The sequence below is a fragment of the Macaca thibetana genome, chromosome 3, assembly GCF_024542745.1.
Source record: "Macaca thibetana thibetana isolate TM-01 chromosome 3, ASM2454274v1, whole genome shotgun sequence".
Lineage (NCBI taxonomy): Eukaryota > Metazoa > Chordata > Mammalia > Primates > Cercopithecidae > Macaca > Macaca thibetana.
In genome coordinates this window covers 138,343,142-138,364,161 of record NC_065580.1, presented here as the reverse complement: position 1 = coordinate 138,364,161, position 21,020 = coordinate 138,343,142, and the positions used below count along the sequence as shown (strand labels likewise).

At 50.3% G+C, this 21,020-nt stretch overlaps 3 protein-coding genes across 9 annotated transcripts in view; 1 reads left to right on the top strand and 2 right to left on the bottom strand.

The window, feature by feature from the left end:
- Positions 1–21,020, top strand: part of TMEM120A (transmembrane protein 120A) — a 436,474-nt gene that overhangs the window by 296,166 nt on the left and 119,288 nt on the right. The window lies entirely within an intron of this gene.
- The window catches only part of HSPB1 (heat shock protein family B (small) member 1), a 138,649-nt gene that overhangs the window by 73,897 nt on the left and 43,732 nt on the right, over positions 1–21,020 (bottom strand). The window contains exon 1 of one of the 7 annotated variants that reach the window (XM_050783872.1): positions 1,451–1,454. The exons of the other annotated variants lie outside the window; for them this stretch is intronic. The gene's annotated coding sequence lies outside the window, so the exon portion shown is untranslated. Of the gene's footprint in view, positions 1–1,450; positions 1,455–21,020 lie in introns of those variants that run through there. 7 annotated transcript variants of the gene reach the window in all.
- The window catches only part of SRRM3 (serine/arginine repetitive matrix 3), an 84,954-nt gene that overhangs the window by 56,345 nt on the left and 7,589 nt on the right, over positions 1–21,020 (bottom strand). The gene's annotated exons all lie outside the window — the stretch shown is intronic.

The window sequence follows — 21,020 nt, the reverse complement described above, 5'->3', positions numbered from 1 at the left end:
CAATCAAATTCACTGAGGACACAGCCTGAGAGGGCTGGTGGATATACAGTCAGAATCTAAAAGGACTCAGTAGTAGGAGACATTGAAAGAATCTAAGAAGGTAAAACAGGGCCAGGTGTGGTGGCTCACATCTGTAATCCCAGCACTTTGGGAGGCTGAAGCGGGCGGATCACAAGGTCAGGAGTTCGAGACCAGCCTGGCCAACATGGTGAAGACCCATCTCTACTAAAAGTACAAAAAATACCCAGTCATGGTGGTGCATGCCTGCAATCTAAGCTGCTCGGGAGGCTGAGGTGGGAGAATCACTTGAACCCGGAGGCAGAGATTGCAGTGAGCTGAGATCGCACCACTGCACTCCAGCCTGGGCAATTGAGCAAGATGCTGAGAAAAAGAAGAAGAAGAAGAAAGAAGATGAAGAAAGAAGAAAGAAGAAGAAAGAGGAAAGAGGAAAGAAGAAAGAAAGAAGAAGAAGAAGAAGAAGAAGAAGAAGAAGAAGAAGAAGAAGAAGAAGAAGAAGAAGAAGGAAGAAGGAAGAAGGAAGAAGGAAGAAGGAAGAAGGAAGAAGGAAGAAGGAAGAAGGAAGAAGGAAGAAGGAAGAAGGAAGAAGGAGAAGGTGAAACAGGATAGTGAGAAGTGCCACATTCTGAATCTGGGTCCCAAACTAAAATTGGAATGGGGTAGACATAGTTTAGAAGCAGAATGTTTAGGAAGGATTATGGGGATTTTCAATGATTACAGACTCAATTTGAGTCAATATCACAATGTGGCTGCCAAAAATGCATGTTATCTTAGGATAAATCAACAAAAATAGGATGCTAAGGAGGGGAAGATTATAAGAATATACAGGTGGTCAGAATACCTAGCTTCAAATATACGAAGGTTTGTAGAGGATCTAGGTCAAACCTGGCTGAATCGACTGAGAGGCTTGTTAGAAGTAGCGATGTTTAGCTAGCATTGCCAGATTTGCCAAATAGGAACCCAGTTAAATTAAATTTGAATTTTATATTTGGAACATACTTCTACTAAGAAATTATTCGTTGTTTATCTGAAATTCAAATTTAACTGAGTGTCCTATATTTCATATGTCAGTGCTACCTGGAATCCAACCCAGATCCACTGAATCAAAGTCTCAGCCGGGCGCGGTGGCTCAAGCCTGTAATCTCAGCACTTTGGGAGGCCGAGGTGGGCCGATCACGAGGTCAGGAGATCGAGACCATCCTGGCTAACATGGTGAAACCCCTTCTCTACTAAATATACAAAAAATTAGCCAGGCGTAGTGGCGGGCGCCTGTAGTCCCAGCTACTCGGGAGGCTGAGGCAGGAGAATGGCGTGAACCCGGGGGGCGGAGCTTGCAGTGAGCCAAGATCTCGCCACTGCACTCCAGCCTGGGTGACAGAGTGAGACTCCGTCTCAAAAAAAAAAAGGTCTCTGGGGATGAAATTTCTCATGTCCCCCAGGTCCTCCTGATATAGCCCAAGTATGGACCACCAATTAGGGGGAGGTGGGCAGTGGTCTAGAAATAGCCATTTTCAAATTTTATTGCCACCAGGAAGACTTGTTAAGACACAGGTTTGTTTTGTTTTGTTTTGTTTTGTTTTGTTTAGACGGCGTCTTGCACTGTCACCCGGGCTGGAGTGCAATGGTGCAATCTCGGCTCACTGCAACCTCTGCCTCCTGGGTTTACATGATTCTCCTGCCTCAGCCTCCTGAGTAGCTGGGATTACAGGTGCACACCACTACACCCGGCTAACTTTTTGTATTTTTAGTAGAGACGGAGTTCCACTATGCTGGCCAGACAGGTCTTGAACTTCTGACCTCGTGATCCGCCCGCCTCGGCCTCCCAAAGTGCTGGGATTACAGGCTTGAGCCACCGCACCCAGCAAGACACAGATTGTTGACTTCACCCCCAGAGTTTCTGATTTGATAGATGTGGAGTGGGGCTTGAGAATTTGCATTTCTAACAAGTAACACCAACACTACTGGTCCTTAGACTACCTTAAGAGGAACAAGGCCCTAGCCAATCTGCAAGACAGAGCCAAGATTCTCGCAGGCAAGTCATCTAGTGTTGATTTCAGCTCAGTTCAAAAAAGAGTCTTGTCTTGTTTTGTTTTTTATTTTATAATAATCAAAACTCTTTAAAAACTAAGGAGTTCTGGCCGGATTTGGTGGCTTGCACCTGTAATCTCAGCACTTTGGGAGGCAGAGGCGGGCGGATCACTTGAGGTCAGGAACTCGAGACCAGCCTGGCCAATATGGTGAAACACTGTCTCTACTAAAAATACAAAAAATAGCTGAATGTGGTGGCGTGTGCCTATAATCCCAGCTACTTGGGAAGATGAGGCATGAGAATAGCTTGAACCCAGGAGGCATAGGTTGCAGTGGCCTGAGATCGTGTCACTGCACTTCAGCCTGGGTAACAGAGTGACATTTCGTCTCAAAACACAAACAAACAAAACTAAGCAGTTTGTCCTAGGATGAATGAGGTCCCTGTTACAGGAATTGTTCAAACATGAGATAGAAACGATATTCATGCATTCACTCAACAAACACTCACCCAGCATCTACTCTGGGCCCTACTTTATTAGAGGCTGCGGGTATAGAGATGAACATGACGCAATCATGGCCCTCTAGAAGCTCACAGGCTGGTTCAGGAGACTGACAGGTAAACAGCAGCGTAGTGTGATAAAAGAGAACTGGAGAAGTGTCTGTAGCCCTGCTTGGTTGGTCAACACAGGCTTCTCAGCAAGGCTGGGAGGGAGCAGGAGGCAGGGCTGCCAGAGCTAGTGAGGATGACCAGGATTCAAGAAATGAATGGGCCAATCTGGCAGGGTTTGTAATTGACTGGATGTGGGACTGGGGAGGCAGCTTAGATGACACCGGGTCTCTGGCCTGGGTGACCAGGTGGGTGGTGCAGTCATTTACTGTGATGGGGAATGTGGAGAACAAATAGGGGTTGCTTGAGGGTGAGGGGTTTGCAGGGGCAAGCAGGCAGAGATGAAGTCTAGAGCCATAACTCTAACTTGTTCTGGTCCTTGGAGGCATTGACACTGTCCTTCTTTGGAGGCAGCGCAGCAAATGGGAAGTCTTCACATTACCACTGATTGGCTGTGAGACCCTGAACAAGTCCCTTCCCCTCTCTGCACCCTTGTTTCTCCCACTGAACAATGACTCAAAGACCCCATGGGTCCTTTCCTACTCTGGAAGTCTGGGTAATATTAACTCTAAATGTGTGGCATCAGGCTGGGTGTGATGGCTCACGCCTGTAATCCCACCACTTTGGGAGGCCAAAGCAGGTGGATCACCTGAGGCCAGGAGTTCGAGACCAGCCTGACCAACATGATGAAACCCCATCTCTACTAAAAATACAAGAATTAGCTGGGGGTGGTGGTGCATGCCTGTAATCTCAGCTACTTGGGAGAGTGAGGCTTGAACCCAGGAGGTGGAGGTTGCAGTGAGCCGAGATCGCACCATTGCACTCCAGCCTGGGCAACAAGAGCAACTCAATCCCAAAAAAATAAATAAGTAGCACCAGACCTTCAGCCCACTTCCTTTCTGCTAATACAGCCAGGAGCCAGGGCCCCACCGGCCACCCTTAGAGCTCAACTGAGGCTGTCCCCAGCATTGGGTCAGCTCCCAAGGGCAAGCCCAGATACTGGAGCCAGCCAAACCCATGTGCAGATTAAGTCATTAAACCCTAGTTTAATGCCTGCCAAAGGGGCACACCCCCTCTTCTGCAAGCCAGGAAGCGGTTAAAGGCCTAGAGGCCTGATTTTCCAGCCTCCTGGCTGGGTCCCTGGACTTGCCTCCCTCCCATAAGCCCAAGCCTGGGTTTCCTGAGCAGCCTGGCTGTGGACAGAATGGGCCACAAACTGGATGCTGCTACCTGCAAGTGATTAATTGAAGGTGAAACAACTCATCTGTACTGCAGGGTCCAGCCTGTTCCGGAAAGTCAGCTGCTGACAGGCACAGAGGCCTCTCAGCTAATGAGGTCAGAACTCACCCTGGGGCTCAGAGGGAGAAGATGCTGAGATCGGTAGTGACCTGGTCAGGTCTGGGGGAGAGGGAACGGGCTGTAGTGAGAAGTGAACCACAGATGGGTCTGGGAGGAGACCTGACCCTGCCCCGGGGACCCCTGATTTGAGAAGGAGACAGGACGGTGATCTTTGGGAGTTCATGAGCTGAGAGACCTAGGGCATGTGACTTAAACTCTCTGGGCCTCAGTTTCCTTGCCTGTAAAATGAAACTAATTAATAATAGTGCCTTCCTCATAGGTTTGTTGTAAAGGACTAGAGCATGGGAAATACCCTCACAGTACCTAGTGTGCAATGAATGTCTCATAAATGGCACTGGAGATCATTATTATTATTAATTATTATTATTATTGTAGAGACAGGGTCTCACGATGTTGCCCAGGCTGGTCTCAAACTCTTGGCCTCAAGTGATCCCCCCGCCTTGGCTTCCCAAAGCAAGGGGATTACAGGAGGGAGCAAACTCCTCCATGCTCCCCATCTCTCTGGCAGCACCGCAGCCCTCCAGCACCATGGACAGCACCCCCCACAACAATTCAGGGGTCGCATTTGCTCCTCGGGCTGAGAAGCCTCTCTTGCCGGGTGGGGGAGGGGGAGCCGGGGGCAAGGGGGGGCGGGGAGGGCGAGGGGGGTGCAGCATCCTTCCTCTAGGGGCTTTTTTCCCTGGCCCTGCCAGCCAGAGGCAAGCCTCCCCAGAGATAATGTCAGGACTCAGAGCCTCCACACGCTACAAAGTACAGATTCCCACAGCTTCAAGTGAACACTTGAGCACTCCGTCTGCGGTCACACAATTTAACCACCTTCTTACTTCTAAGATCTTTCTGCTGTCTTCTACGAGGGCCAGGAAAAAGAGTGTTAGACCAGAACAAAGACTTGGAGTCAAAAGACTAGCTTAAATTCTGGCTCCACTACTTCTGCCTGGGTGATCAGGAAAAGTCATTAAACTTCTCCGAGCCTCAGTTTCCTCATCTGTAAAATAGAGTGTTGGGATTCGATCAGGCTGGTGGGAAAAATATTAGTTATGATAACCACAAAACCCTTTTGGAAGGCCTGAGGGTTTTCACATGACTTCGGTAATAGACCCTGGAGAAGACGGCCTGGTCCCATTACCTTTAGTTAAATGGATTAGAGTAGTAAATAACGGGATGTGGGGAAGTTATCTAGTTAACTTGTTTACTCATGTAGTCTTAAGACCAGTCTTTGATGTGTGCTTTTTACTCGGGAAGTCCTCAATGTCAATTACCCTCTAATGGCGCTGACTCAAGCTTTGGTTAACTAATCTTAATGAATAAATGTGAGTCTCCCTAGCTGATCCAGGCGGCCGCAGTGACAAACCTCTCTTGGTGTGTAGGCGGTCACTCAGCAGGACTGGCAAAACAGAATATCTGTGTATCAGTGCTCGTTTTATTCATCCATCATTTGGGTCAGGGTCTGCGGGCAGACCCTCACAGCTAACGCCCTCTTGAGAGGAGCAAGACCTTAATGGAGACAATATTCCCTAGTCTTGTAGCTTGTAGCGTGGTGGGATCATTCACTCATTCTTTCTTGCAGTAACAGGCTTGTTATGAAGACAGATCCTGATGCCATTCTCTCACCCACCCACCCACCCAGTCTTGTGGGAGCAAAAAAGAGACCAGGGAGGCTCTACCTTTGCCTAGCATGGTCAGGGAAGGTTTCATGAGGAGAATGATGTTAGAAATGTGCCTTTGAAAGATGTGTCTTCGGCCGGGCGCGGTGGCTCACGCCTGTGATCCTAGCATTTTGGGAGGCCGAGGTCGGCGGATTGCCTGAGCTCAGGAATTCGAGACCAGCCTGGTCAACACAGTGAAACCCCGTCTCTACTAAAATACAAAAAATTAGCCAGGCCTGGCAGCGTGCACCTGTACTCCCAGCTACTTGGGAGGCTGTGGCTGGAGAATTGCTTGAACCCGGGAGCTGGAGCTTGCAGTGAGCCATGATCGTGTCACTGCACTCCAGCCTGGGGGACAGAACAAGACCCTGTCTCAAAAAAAAAAGAAAAAAAAACAAAACAAAAAAAAAGAGGGAAGAGAAGGGACAGGGGGAGGGGGAAGTGGGGGGAGGGGAGAGGAGGCTCTGTCTCAAAAAAAAAAAAAAAGGAAGGGAAGGGAAGAGAAGGGGGCAAGTGGGGGGAGGGGAGCGGAGGGGAAGGGAAGGAAGGGGAGGGAAGGGAAAGGCAGGAAGGGAAGGCAAAAGCCAAGGGCATGTTAAGATCCAGGGACCCTTGACTAAGAGGGCTACAGTGGAATGGAATTTCTGATCCAGGAAGCTGCATTCCTGTGAAGGTGGTGGCTGCAAACACAGGATGAGATCTTCCAGAAAAAAAGCCCAGTGTGGGGGCAGCAGGCGGGCAGGGATGTGCCTCCTGAGGAAAAAGATTCTTTGTAACTGTCAGAAACGAGACAGAACTGACAAATACGCATGAAACCAGGTCCTTAAGTTGTGAAACTCATTCTGGGTTTTGTTAAAAATAAGTGTGCGTAACAATTGTTTGTCAAGATACTTTATCAAGCTGGAAAAGAAAAGCCATCTGCCTCATGTCCAAGGAATCTAGGTGTGTCCCCACTCCAAATCCTGGCACTGAAGCCAGGTGCAGTCATGACAGGGACATACTCCCTGGAGCACTCTCCTACTGACCCTTCCCTTCTCTGTGTAAGGACCCTTCTGCAGACCTCCAGCCTTGAACACTTTATATTGAAAGCTTCTCCTGTGCTCACTGCCCAAGAGCGTGGGGCTGGGGGAGTAAGAACCAGAGGACCAAGAGACACCCCATCAACTCCAGGGTTGGGTCATTCATTCAGGTCACAGCTACTTGTGAGTGGCTACTCTGGGGTTCACCAGAGGACAAGAGAGAAATGCAGAAGGAGCAGCTCTGGTGCTTATCAGGCTGGGGATGATGGATGCATGACAGAGACATCTAACGGAGCTGGGTTGTGTCGGAAAAGGAGCATAACCAGGAGGTCTCCCCAGAGGAGAGATCTCGAAGCATAAGTAGGAGTTGGCAGGACAAAGGAGGAGGAGAAGGATGTCCTGGTCAGGGTGTGGGGGTGAGCGGGAAGAAGCCATGGAGAGGAAAGAGGGAAAAGCATGGACTTGAAGCTGGGCGCTGTGGCTCACTCCTATAATCCCAGCATTTTGGGAGACTGAGCCAGGAGGATCATTTGAGGTCAGGAGTTCGAGACCAGCCTGGCCAGCATGGTGAAACCCTGTCTCCACCAAAAATACAAAAATTAGCCAGGCATGATGGCGGGTGCCTGTAATCCCAGCTACTTGGGAGGCTGAGGTATGACAATCACTTGAACCCAGGAGGCAGAGGTTGCAGTGAGCCGAGATCACACCACTGCACTCCAGCCTGAGCGACAGAGGGAGACTCCATCTCAAAAAATTAAAAAAAAAAAAAAAAAAAAGCATAGGCTTGTCTTGCTGAGCCCACTGAGCCAGGAGGGGAAGGAGGGCCATGTCCCCAGGGCCTTCAGACTCAGGCTGAGGACCTAGGACCATACCCTGCAGGCAATAGGGAGCCAGTGCAGGGTATTGAGCTGGGGAGGTCAGATTTGCATTTTGGAAAAATCTCTGGCAGTTTTTTTTGTTTGTTTGTTTTGGTTTTTTTTTTTTTTTTTTTTTTTTTTTTGAGACGAGGTCTCCTTCTATCACCCAGACTGGAGTGCAGTGGTGCAATTATGGCTCACTGCAGACTCTACCTCCTGGGCTCAAGCGATCCTCCCACCTCAGCCTCCCAAGTAGCTGGCCACTACTACACGCAGGCGCATACAACCATGTCCAGCTAATTTTTAAAATTTTTGTAGAGACAGGGTCTCACTAGGTTGCCCAAGTTTGTCTCTAACTCCTGGCAAATCAAGCAACCCTCCTGTCTTGGCCTCCCAAAGCTCTGCGATTGCAGGTGTGAGCCACTGTGTTCAGCTCTCTCTTGCAGCCTGATGCCCCCAGGCCCCTAAAGGATAACCCAGTCCACATGAGCCAAGACAGACCTGTGCCCGTCAGCCAGTCGCAGATGTGTTCAAATCACTTACTAGGTGTGCTTCAGTGACGTAATCTCTGCCTTATCTGTAAAATGGGGTTAATATAAGTACCCCCACCTCAGGGTAAGGAGTAAAGGAATAACGTGTGTACAGTGCCTGGGGAGGTGATAAGCTCTATGCATTAAGCGTTAGCTGTTATCAGCCATGAACTATGCCAATCAGTCTAACTCATTGGGAGGAAATATAGATCCATATAAATCAGAACAGATCAGGTCTATAATTACCATTTTAAATCATTACAAACACCCATAGCCCAATCATGGCACTTTTCACAGATACAAACCCACATAGACCAGTAGAGACCAGTAGAGATGGGTAAGAAGAGGCCAGGCCTGGTGGCTCACACCTGTAATCCCAGCAATTTGGGAGGCTGAGGTAGGTGGATCACCTGAGGTCAGGAGTTTGAGACCAGCCTGGCCAACATGGTGAAACCCCTTTACCAAAAATACAAAAATTAACCGGGTGTGGTGGCGGGCACCTGTGATCCCAGCGACTTGGGAGGCTGAGGCAGGAAAATCGCTTGAACCCAGGAGGCGGAGTTTGCCGTGAACCGAGATTGCACCATTGCACTCCAGCCTGGGCAACAAAGCAAGACCTTGTCTGGAAAAAAAACAAACAAAAAAAATATGGTAAGAAGACACTGCAGGGAGAGGCCTGGGAGGAAGTGGCTCAAGCAGCCGGCAGAGCCCAGTGAACTTTCTCCATGACTCCTTGAAGTCTCTCTGGAGAGGCGCTGGTGCTGGCACGGCTGTTTGTTACCCAACCCTCCAGAAGATGCGGTGAGGGGAGGGGAACTGCTGAAAGCGTTGCTTTCAATAATTCAGCAGCTGGAGCTTCCTGCCGCCGCTGCTGGAGCTGGAGGAAAATCTTGGCCAGAGCCCCCAGGCTGGGGCTGGCTGGGGGTGGGAGGGCTGGTTCCTGGAGGGACAGGCAGCCGGGCTTGCAAGGGTGCAGGCACTACAGCTCTGCGTTTTGGCCATAGCCCTTGTGGTCCCTCTTCTGCCCTCCCCTTTTCAGTCTAGGGCTGGGTCAAGCCATGCCTGGGCAGGGCTCAGGTTGACCCTTTCCCTGCCATCTTAGTCTGTGCTGGGGAATGGAGGTAGCTAGGCTGGCAAAGTTCCCAGGGCCAAGATGGGGTGCTGAGGACGGCGAGGCAGAGAAGACAAATCTGCAGACCACAGGAGAAAGTCCTGGTGGCTTAGCTGGCAATATGCCCAGCCCTATGCTAGTCCCTGTCTAGCTCCACACCACATTCCGCTCCACCCAAGAACGCACTGACCCACGCTCTTCCTCATGCCTGGAAGGTTCTTCCTCATCTACCCATCCTGCAAAACTGCTCAAGCATCACCTCCTCCGTGAAGCCTTCCCTGACTACCTGGAAGGACTTCCTGGAGGACATGCCTCTGCTGTCACCCTCTGGCTACTACTCACCATCTAGCATGACTGTTGCTCCCTGGGCGACTGAGGGCTGTCCAAGGGCTGAGACTGGGCCGATCTACATCTGTACCCCTAGTGCCCAGCACAGGGCTTGGCACAGAGCAGCCACCTGGAACTGTTTGTTGAGACCCCGCCTGTGTTTGCACCAATAGGCACTCACTACTTATTGTTTTACCACCATCATCTCTGGGAACTACAGAGGGAGAAGTCCTTGGTCACTGCTCTCACTATGCCTAGACTATGTGCATGCTGACATTTATATGGGCCTCATGTACTTTGGGTAATCTACTTTATAAATCCTGGAGTCCAGCCTTGTCTTTGTTTGTTTGTTTTTGAGACAGTGTCTCGCTGTGTTGCCCAGGCTGAGTGCAGTGGTGTGATCTCAGCTCACTGTAACCTCCACCTCCTGGGTTCCAGGTTCCAGCCATTCTCATGCCTTAGCTGCCCAAGTAGCTGGGATTACAAGCATGTGCCACTAGGTCCGGCTAATTTTTTGTATCTTTAGTAGAGATGGGGTTTCACTATGTTGGCCAGGCTGGTCTCAAACTCCTAACCTCAAGTGATCCACCCGCCTTGGCCTCCCAGAGTGCTGGGATGACAGGTGTGAGTCACTGCACCCGGCCCCAGCCCCGTCTTTGAATAGATAGGAAGGACTTGCCTGGTCGAGGCTCCTGTCTTTGCTGGCTCTGATTTGGGTTCCTGGAGCACAGATTTGGGTGGCAATGAAGCAGGCTGCCCACAGCATCCCCTCAGGTGTCTGCTGGGCTGGCTGAGATCAAAGAGAAAGCTGGCTGGGAGCTGGAGCATCACTGACAAGGGTCAAGGAGGGACAAGGAGGCCTCCGCTGTCTGCTGCCTCCAGAGGAGTCTACAGTACAGGTAATGCAGCCCAGGTGAGAACAGGTAACAATGCTCAGGTAAGATCAGTGCAGATTGATGTAGCCCAGGACAGGTCATACAGAGCCTTGTAAATGGGACAGACCTAGCCAAACCAGGAGCTCAGACCGGCTGATGAACAGAGGACAGTGAGGACACTGCACCCCAGCACAACAGACAGCTGGAAGGTATCAGAACAAGCAACACTGGCTACTGGAAGCAATACAGGTCGGGCGTGGTGGCTCACGCCTATAATCCCAGCACTTTGGAAGGCTGAGGCAGGCGGATCACTTGAGGCCAGGAGTTCAAGGCCAGCCTGGCCAATATGGCCATCTCTACTAAAAATACAAAAATTAGCCAGGTATGGTGGCGGGTGCCTGTAATCCCAGTTACTCGGGAGGCTGAGGCAGGAGAACTGCTTGAACCCGAGAGGCGGAGGTTGCAGTGAGCCAAGATCACGCCACTACACTCCAGCCTGGGTAATAAGAGTGAGACTGTGTCTCAAAAAAAAAAAACAAAAAACAATTAGCCAGGTGTGATAGTGCATGCCTATAGTCCCAGCTACTTGGGAGGCTGAGGCAGGAGAATCGCTTGAACCCGGGAAGCAGAGGTTGCAGTGAGCCGAGATTTTGCCACTGCACTCCAGCCTGGGCAACAGAGTGAGAACTTGCCAAAAAAAAAAAAAAAAAAAAAGAAAGAAGGAAGGAAGGAAAGAAAGAAGGAAGGAAGGAAGGAAGGAAGGAAGAAGAAAAGAAAGAAAGAAAGAAAGAAAGAAAGAAAGAAAGAAAAAGAAAGAAAAAGAAAGAAAGAAAGAAAGAAAGAAAGAAAGAAAGAAAGAAAGAAAGAAAGAAAGACCAGACCAGTTCAACCTAGTAGACAGATCTGTAGAGGCCAGAACTGATATGAAATAAGCAAGTAGTGGTTTGGTCTCTTCTCCCCTGCATTCTGCAGGAACAAAAGAATCCCTGCCTTACTCAGTTCTCCTGCTGTTTATCAGGGCCCTCAGTAGCCTTGTGGGAGGCTGAAGCCTTGCCACCAGGAGCAGACAGCTTCCCTGGGGCTGCTGAGCAAGAATGGAGATTGGGGGTGGGGGGAATGTTCTACAGAAACAGTTTCAGCTTAGCCTAAGAAAGAACAGTCTTATGACTGAGCTGCCACTGATGGCAGATGGCGGTTTCTGTGTCCCAGGAGGGTGCAAATCAGAAGGCCATGGTGGAGATATGGAGAGAGAACCACCCTCAACATCTCTCTATGGAGAAAGCATGTGTCAGAAGCCCATGCTCTCTGAGGACCCTCCCAAGCTGGCCCTGAGGACTGACCCTGCAGTGAAATTGGATAAGCCTGTGTGCTTTCCCCAGTTTTCATCACCTCCTTCTCCTTCCCCCAGGATCAGATCCCAACCCCGGCCCCAGGCTCACACCTGGGGGCTAGGCAGAGGAAGGCACGATGGGCTAGAAGTTGTATAACCAGATCCCCTTTCCTTTCCTGGCTTCAGTTTCCCTCATCTGGACCAAGTGTCAGGGGCTTGGATATTGGCGGGGCTCGGGTGGTGTTAGTCTAAACTGTACCCTTTTGTAAGCTCCCTGCTATTTTGCAGACCTTAGTTAAAGCGAAACATTTTACGGAGGTTCAGGCTGTGAGAAACATCCTACCTAACCACCTGACCACAGGGTGGACAAAGGCCTGACTGAAGAAACAGCCTACCTCTTATGATATTCTGCTGGGAGAAAATGCAGAGTACCACGTTCTGCCGGAACAAGGGCCAGAACTTCCTCATCACTGGGACATCTTATTAATATCCTGCTGGGCAAGCCATATTGCCCAGACCCCTTCCACCCCTACCTATAAATTGTGCCAGCCTGTAAGCAGCGGTGGGCTCTGACATTAGGCTGGCCCCTCACTTCTGTAGGTTTTATGCTGAATGTAACACCTGCATTTGCGCCCGGATGCGGTGGCTCACGCCTGTAATCCCAGCACTTCGGGAGGCCGAGGCGGGTGGATCACCTGAGGTCAGCAGTTTGAGAACAGCCTGGCCAACGTGGGGAAACCTGGTCTCTACTAAAAATACAAAAATTAGCCGGGTATGGTGGCACACACCTATGATCCCAGCTACTTGGGAAGTTGAGGCAAGAGAATCGCTTGAACTTGGGGGAAGGAGGTTGCAGTGGGCAGAGATTGCGCCATTGCACTCCAGCCTGGGTGACAAGAGCAAAACTTCGTCTCAAAAAACAAAACAAAACAAAACAAACAAACAAAAAAATCCCTGCATTTGCTTTTGAGCCGCCATATTTTTGTGTGTGTGTCTTTCCATAACCCTCGCCTTCCCTTCAAAACCTAACAGGTGGGGCTGGGCTCTGAGTCCCTGGCAGTGCAAGACTGAGAAGAATCAAAATTGGATGGTAATGTGCACCCTCACCCTACCCCTACCCAGGCCAGAGCTGTCAGCAGGAAGGGTGTGTGCTGGACAGACAGTCCCACCCCTTCCACCCGCTGGGGAGGGTGATAGGAGAAGCCAGGGGCAGCTGCCTCCACTGCCCATACAATCTCATTATGGAAAATTCCCTCTATTGACTCAGCTCCAATCAAGCTGGCTGCCTGGGGGGCATCCCCTCAGGTTTCTGCTGGGCCGACTGAGATCAAAGAGAGAGCTGGGCTGGGGGCTGGAGCATCACTGACTTTCCCATCGATCCAGATGCGCCTCTCGTTGCTAGGCAACAGCCTCCCTCTCTCCTGGTCCTTCCTCCCCCCAGGGGCTGCAGAATTGGACAGTAAAAGGGGAGAGAGGGAGAGACCCCACATTCACTCTCCATGTCATCCCTTCCCAAGCTAGAAACCTCTGTCACCAACCCGGGAACCCCTCCTCCCCAGAAAGCAATTTCCCTGTCCATACTGAGAGCTTGACCCTCCCACCAAAATGAACCTCTTCTCTCCCCTCACATTTGTATGCGCCTCAAGTGTACTGGAAATTCACCCCTCCTCTGCTCCATGTAAGCGCTCTCTCACGAAGACAGGCCGGGGACTCGCCATTGAACAAATCAAGGCTCAGAGAAGGGAAGGCACCCTCAAGGACTCAGTGGAAAAGTCAAGATAAGACTGCAGACTCCCTGTCCAGGCTCGGTGGCTCACGCCTGTAATCCCAGCACTCTGGGAGGTCGAGGCTGGGGGATCATCTGAGGTCAGGAGTTCAAGACCAGCCTGGCCAACATGGTGAAACCCTGTCTCTACTAAAAATACAAAAAATTAACCAGGTATGGTGGCACAGGCCTGTTGTTCCAGTTACTCAGGAGCTGAAGCAGGAGAATCACTTGAACCTGGGAGGCGGAGGTTGCAGTGAGCTGAGATCATGCCACTGCACTCCAGCCTGGCGACAAGAGCGAAACTCTGTCTCCAACAAACAAACAAATGACCAGCCTGGGCAACATAGCAAGACCCTGACTCTACAAAAAATACCAAAAAAAAAATTAGCCAGTGTGGTGGTGCATGCCTGTAGTCCCAGCTACTCAGGAGGCTGAGGTGGGAGGATCATCTGGGCCTAGAAGGTTGAGGCTGCCGTAAGCTATGATTATACTACTGTACTCCATCCTGGGCAACAGAGCCAGATCCCGTCTTTAAAAAAAAAAAAAAAAAAGGCCAGGCATGGTGTCTCATGCCTGTAATCCCAGCACTTTGGGAGGCCGAGGCGGGCAGATCACGAGGTCAGGAGATGGAGACAATCCTGGCTAACACGGTGAAACCCCTTCTGTACTAAAAATACAAAAAATTAGGTGGGCGTGGTGGCAAGCGCCTGTAGTCCCAGCTACTCGGCAGGATGAGGCAGGAGAATGGCGTGAACCCAGGAGGCGGAGCCTTCAGTGAGTCCAGATCGCACCACTGCACTCCAGCCTGGGCGACAGAGAAAAAAAAAAAAAAAAAAAAGACTGCGGGCTCCTAACTCCCAGCCCAGTATTGGACTAAATATGGGAGCCATTCAATCTTCAGAGAATGTCTCTAAAGACAAATGCACATTCCCATGTTTCAGTGGGTTGGCTTTTTTTTTTTCTCTCTCTCTTCCCAAAACGTAGGATGCATTTCATAGTAGTTTTTTTTTTCTTGTTGTTTTAAGTGCTATAATTTAAAACTGTTAGTTGTGTTTTAAAACAGGCATAAAAATGTACTGTGGGTTTTGGGGGCTGTAATTGACTAAATAATGCAAATCTGATCATTTCATCATAGTTTAATATTCTGCATATTTTATCTACCCTATACTGCTCATCTTTCCTGTTTCTTTTCTTTTCTTTTTTTTTTTTTTTGAGTGAATATATGCACGTCATCCTAGCAGTTGTTCTGTGGTGACCTACTTACTTCAAGGCTTATTTCGAATTTTGAGGTCTCTCTCCCTCTGAGGTCTTTACAGGCCTTGGGGATGGAGGAAGGAACGTCTCCCGGCCGGGCACAATGGCTCATGTCTGTCATCCCGGCACTTTGAGAGGCTGAGGCAAGAGGATCACTTGAGATCAAGAGTTCAAGACCAGCCTGGGCAACATAGCAAGACCCCATCTCTATTTTTATTATTATTATTTTTTTATGAACAGGAAAGTGTCTCAGTCTTCCCCCAGTCCCTGTCAAACCTTTCCTTAAACAACTTGTTTCCCAAGGTGTGAGGGGCCAGAACTCAGAAGTTGGGGCTCCCTGAGAGGTGCCAGGAGGTGCACAGTCCCTGAGCAGCGGTCCTGGTGGCCTTGGAACTGCCACTGCCTGCCACCTGCACACTCCCAGCTGTTAGCACGGTGACAGCTGCTCCCCGACTCCCCTGCCCGGCACCAGTCACACACTTCAACTCTGAGAAGAACGGCTTTTCAAGGTCCTTGACAAATGGTAACCAATTAATGTCAATTAATCTGATTAGCCTAAATAGTTAATTAAGCAGCTAATTTACAACATCGTTGACAATAACCCACAGCTCCTGAGGGATGGTGGGTGGGAGGTGGAAATGGCGGGGGTGCTGAAGGGAGGTCCTCTTTGCTCTGGGAACAGGTGAGTCCCTTTAGGTCAGAGTGGGAGTGGGAGCTCCCGGTGCAGCAGTGGCCTCTCCTAGTCTCCACTCTGCTCTGCTATCGTCCGAGAATCTCCATCAGAGTACCCAGCCCCAGGCCAGGCTCAAAGGGGCTGATTTCTGTGGGACAGGGTGAACCACAGCATGGTGGAGGAGGGAAAAGGTCTCCTGTCTGGGAAACTGTTCCACCCTAAAATCCCAGAGAGGGCTGGGCACGGTGGCTCACGTCTGCAATCCCAACACTTTGAGAGGCTGACGCAGAAGGATCACTTAGTCCAGGAGTTCAAGACCAGCCTGGCTACGTGGTAAGACCCCATCTTTGCTAAAAATTAAGGAAAAAAAAAAAATTAGAAAGGCGTGGTGACATGCACCTGTAGTCCCAGCTACTTGGGAGGCTGAGGCAGGAGGATCGCTTAAGCCTGGGAGTTCGAGGCTGCAGTGAACTATGATTGTGCCACTGTATTGCAGCCTGGGTGACAGAGCAAAACCCTGTTGAAAAACAACAACAACAACAACAACAACCAAAAACAACCAAAAACCCAGAGAGGAGCCTCTGCCGCCGTTTCCCATCCACACCAAGCACCTTAGAGCTCATAACCCCTTTTTGTCCCCAAACTACAGAGAAGCCCTGAGAGGAAATTCCCATCCTTCAACCCATCCTACAGATGAGGAAACTGAGTACTTCCTGGATGCCAGGCCCCCTGCTTGCACTGACAACCTGCAACGATGAATCTCACGAGGTCCCTGCCCTTAAAGAACAGCCACTGTGGGGCCTCACAGTACTTTGGCGCACCTTTGCGCGTCAACCACTTCTTTTTTTTTTTTTTTTTGAGACGGAGTCTCGCTGTGTCACCCAGGCTGGAGTGCAGTGGCGCAATCTCGGCTCACTGCAAGCTCCGCCTCCCGGGTTTACGCCATTCTCCTGCCTCAGCCTCCCGAGTAGCTGGGACTACAGGCGCCTGCCACCTCGCCTGGCTAGTTTTTTTGTATTTTTTAGTAGAGACGGGGTTTCACCGTGTTAGCCAGGATGGTCTCCATCTCCTGACCTCGTGATCCGCCCATCTCGGCCTCCCAAAGTGCTGGGATTACAGGCTTGAGCCACCGCGCCCGGCCACCACTTCTTAGCTGAGTGATGGTATTTACCTCTCTGTGCCTCCATTTCCCCAACTAGGACCTACCTACTTCATTGGATGTTGTGAGGACTAAATAAGTTAATACACGCAGCAGCACCGGCACACAGAAAATACCAAATGAGTTGGAAAGGTAAACCACCAGTCTGAATGGGGTGTAAAGCCGGGCACAGTGGCTCACGCCTGTAATCCCAGCACTGTGGGAGGCCAAGGCAGGTGGATTGCCTGAGGTCAGGAGTTCGAGACCAGCCTGGCCAACATAGTGAAACCCCATCTCTACTAAAAATACAAAAAATTAGCTGGGTGTGGTGGCGGTCCCCTGTAATCCCAGCTACTAGGGAGGCAGAGGCAGGAGAATTGCTTGGACCTGGGAGGTGGAGGTTGTAGTGAGCTGAGATCTCGCCATTGCACTCCAACCTAGGCGACAGTGAGAAAAAAAAAATGGGGTGTAAAGTGAACCAGGGAAGAAGCAGCACCGGGCCCTTGAGGGCACCCAGATTGGAACAGGGCCTCACGCAGAAGATGTCTGAGCAGAGCCTGAAGCTCAGGGAGGTAGAGGAAGAGGGAAGAAGGGCATTCCAGGTGAAGGGAACCACATGTGCAAAGTGATAAGGCACTGGTTCTCAACTCTAGTTTGTACGGTCACGTTGGAGCTTTAAAAAATGCAGACCTTGGCTGGGCGCAGTGGCTCATACCTTGTAATCCCTGCACTTTGGGAGGCCAAGGTGGGAGGATCACTTGAAGCCAGGAGTTCGAGACCAACCTGGCCAATATGGCGAAACCCCGTCTCTACTAAAAAGACAAAAATTAGCTGGACGTGCTGGTGCACGTCTGTAATCCCAGTTACTTGGGAGGCTGAGGCAAGAGAATCGCTTGAACCTGGAAGGCGGAGGTTGCAGTGAGCCAAGATCGCACCACTGCACTCCAGCCTGGGCAACAGAGCAAGACTCCATCAAAAAAAGAAAGAAGGAAGGAAGGAAGGAAGGAAGGAAAGAAAGAAAGAAAGAAAGAAAGAAAGAAAGAAAGAAAGAAAGAAAGAAAGAAAGAAAGAAAGAAAGAAAGAAAGAAAGAAAGAAAGAAAGAAAGAAAGAAAGAAAGAGGAAGGAAGGAAGGAAGGAAGGAAGGAAGGAAGGAAGGAAGGAAGGAAGAAAGGAAGAAAGAAAGAGCAGACCTTGCTGGGTGCAGTGACTCATGCCTGTAATCCCAGCACTTTGGGAGGCTGAGGTGGGAGGATCACTTGAGGCCAGGAGTTCAAGACCAGCCTGGGCAACATAGCAAAACCCTGTCTTAAAAAAAAATACAAAATTAGCAAAATTAGCCAGGCGTGGTGGCATGCGCCTGTGGTCTCAGCTACTTGGGAAGATCATCTGAGCTGGGGGAGGTCAAGACTCCAGTGAGCCATGATTGTGCCACTGCACTCCAACCTGAGTAACAGAGTGAGACCCTGTCTCAAAAAAAAAAAAAAAAAAAAAAAAAAATTCAGACCTCAGCTGGGTGCAGTGGCTCATACTTGTAATCCCAGCACTTTGGGAGGTCGAGGTGAGAGGATCACTTGAGGTCAGGAGTTCAAGACCAGCCTGGGCAATAGACCGTGTTTTGTAGAGACTCTGTCTCTACAAAAAAAATTTTAAAAAAATATCTGGGCATGGTGACATGTGCCTGTAGTGCCAGCTACTCAGGAAGCTAAGGCAGGAGCGTTGCTTGAGCCTAGGAGTTGGAAGCTGCGGTGAGCCATGACTGCGCCACTGCACTCCAGCCTGGACAAGAGAGTGAGACCCAGTCTCTAATAATAATAATAGTAATAGTAATAGCAATAATAATAATAATACAATTCAGACTCCTAGGCCCCACACTCAGATTTGGAATCAGTTGTTTTGGGTGGGTCCTGGGAATCTGCTTTTCATGGACAATTCTAGAAATACTGGGGCAGGTACCTCTGCACCTAGGGACCATGGCTGCAGTTGTTCTGGGTGTCCAGGTTGGGCTGAGCCACGGAGAGGAGAGGAAAGGTCCCAGGCCATATGACCCATGTCCTGAAAACACACCGCAGGCCCCCTGTTGTCTCCATCTGTACAAATCACACCCGCTTTTCAGGGTGACCTTCCTGGAACAGCTCTGGCCGTGCACTTACCTACTGGGAACATTCCTGGCATTATCTGCCATCCACGGAAAAAAGGCTAGGCTGCCTCGCCTGGCACTAAGACCCTCCTACCCCTTACAGTGAGGCCCCTGTCTCCAGCCCGGGCTTTGGCTCCTCCGCTCAGACCTTGGCACTCCAGCCACGCTGTTCCCCAAGCGCCTGGTGCTCTTACCTCCTCCTTTCTGCTCCTGCCAAAAACACCCTGTCTCCTTGTGCCTCCGCCTGGCAAACCTGCATTTATTCTATGAGCTCCATCTGTGAGGCCAGCTCAAAAGTTAACCAAAGTCAACCAGGTCAGGTAGTCCTTCCCCACACTAGTGTCCCGGTAGCCCTTGGAATGCTGCTACATAACCCCTAGTCCATCTAAAAAACATTCTTGGCTGGGCATGGTGGCTCATGCCTGTAATCCCAGCACTTTGGGAGTCTGAGGTGGGCAGATTACAAGGTCGGGAGTTCGAGACCAGCCTGCCCAATATGTTGAAACCCCATCTCTACTAAAAAATACAAAAAAAAAAAAAAAAAAAAGAAGAAGAAAAAAAAATTAGCCAGGCATAGTGGCAGGAGCCTGTAGTCCCAGCTACTCGGGAGGCTGAGGCATGAGAATCGCTTGAACCTGGGAGATGGAGGTTGCAGTGAGTCAAGATCGAGCCACTGCACTCCAGCCTAGGTGACAGAGCGAGACTCCATCTCAAAAAAAAAAAAAAAATCTCCAGGGCTGCTGGGGCTCAAGGACTGTCCTGCTCCTCCCATTTTTTTTAGAGGTGGGATCTCACTATGTTGCCCAGGCTGGAGTGCAGGGGCTATTTACAGCTGTGATCATAGTGCACTACCGCCTCAAACCCCAGGATTCAAGCAATCCTCGTGTCCCAGCCTCCCAAGCATCTGGGACCACAGGTGCTAGTCACTTGCCCAGCTCCTGCTCCTCCTCCCTTTACCTAGTGCCTAGCACAGGGCTTGGAGATGACAATGTGTTCATGCAGCTTTTAAGTGAGGAGGAGCTGCTGCTGTGTGATGAATGAATGAGTGAATGAATGACCATCTCTGCTTTCTGATGTCTGAAGAGCAGGAGAGAGAAGAAGAGAGCATTTGAGAGGCGGGGAAGAGAGAGGTGTTCTGGGGAGAATGATGGATGGGTCGTGAGGACCAAGACATATGTGTCAGATAGGGCCTGATGGAGAGGGAAGACAGGGCTTCCCCCAGGAAGGACCCCCTGAATGTGCCAGCTTTCCTGCCTCCCCAGAAGCCCTCTCTGGGGCCCTGATGGGAGAAGGGGTGGCTTGGAGGTTCTGCCAGTCTTAAAGCCCACTCCTCTGACCTGGGGCACTCTGTCTGATAACAAGGGCTGTGCCATCAGCTGGAGATGGGTGTAGAGGGCAGGTTGCCCAGCTCCCAGAGGCACGTCTCTGGTATCCTATACCCCATTTCAGCGGTACCGTCACCTCCTAATAAATAGGCAGACAGACACGTCCCTGACCTCTCGGCTCTTGGTCTCTTTCTCTCCTTCTCTGCCTCCTACCCCATTGCAGCCAGAGGGGGCTTCCTGAAGTGCAAAACTGAGCATTTTATGGCATTGCTCCAGAGCTTATGGTTGTCATTCCTTTCTGAATAAATTTCCAGGTCTTGACTGGGTGCAGCGGCTCATGCCTGTAATCCCAGCACTTTGAGAGGCTGAGATGGGAGGATCGCTTGAGGCCAGGCATTTGAGACCAGCCTGGGCAACATAGGGAGACCTCGTCTCTACAAAAACATTAAAAAGTTAGTTGGGTGTGGTGGCACATGCATGTCATCCCAGCCACTTAGAAGGCTGAGGCAAGAGAATATCTTGAGCCCAGGAGTTGGAGGCTGCAGTGAGCTATGATCTTGCCATTGCACTCCAGCCTGGCTGATGGTGAGACCCTGTCTCAAAAACAAACAAACAAACAAATAAAAACAAACACAAACAAACAAAAAAATTCCAACTCTTCAAAGCCAACCACTCCCACTGGGCTGCCTTCTATTATCCGCCCGCCCTCTGTCCTGTCCTATGGCCACATTAGGTAACTCTCTATCCCCTGAATCCAGCCAGGAGGTTTCATACCTCTGTGCCATTGCCCATGATGCTGTCTGGAGTGCCAATCCTCTACCCTCTCTGTCTGGCACTTCCCCTATCATTCTTTGAGGCCCAACTGAAATGTCCCCTCTCCCAGAAGCCTCCTCTGACTCTCCATATCACTTTGGATGACTTAGTTCTAGCAGAACCTCAGTGGTCATCAGTTTTCATGACTGCCTTCCTTCCCACCGGTCCAGAAGTTCCTCAAGATCAGAGGCAGAGTCTGATTCA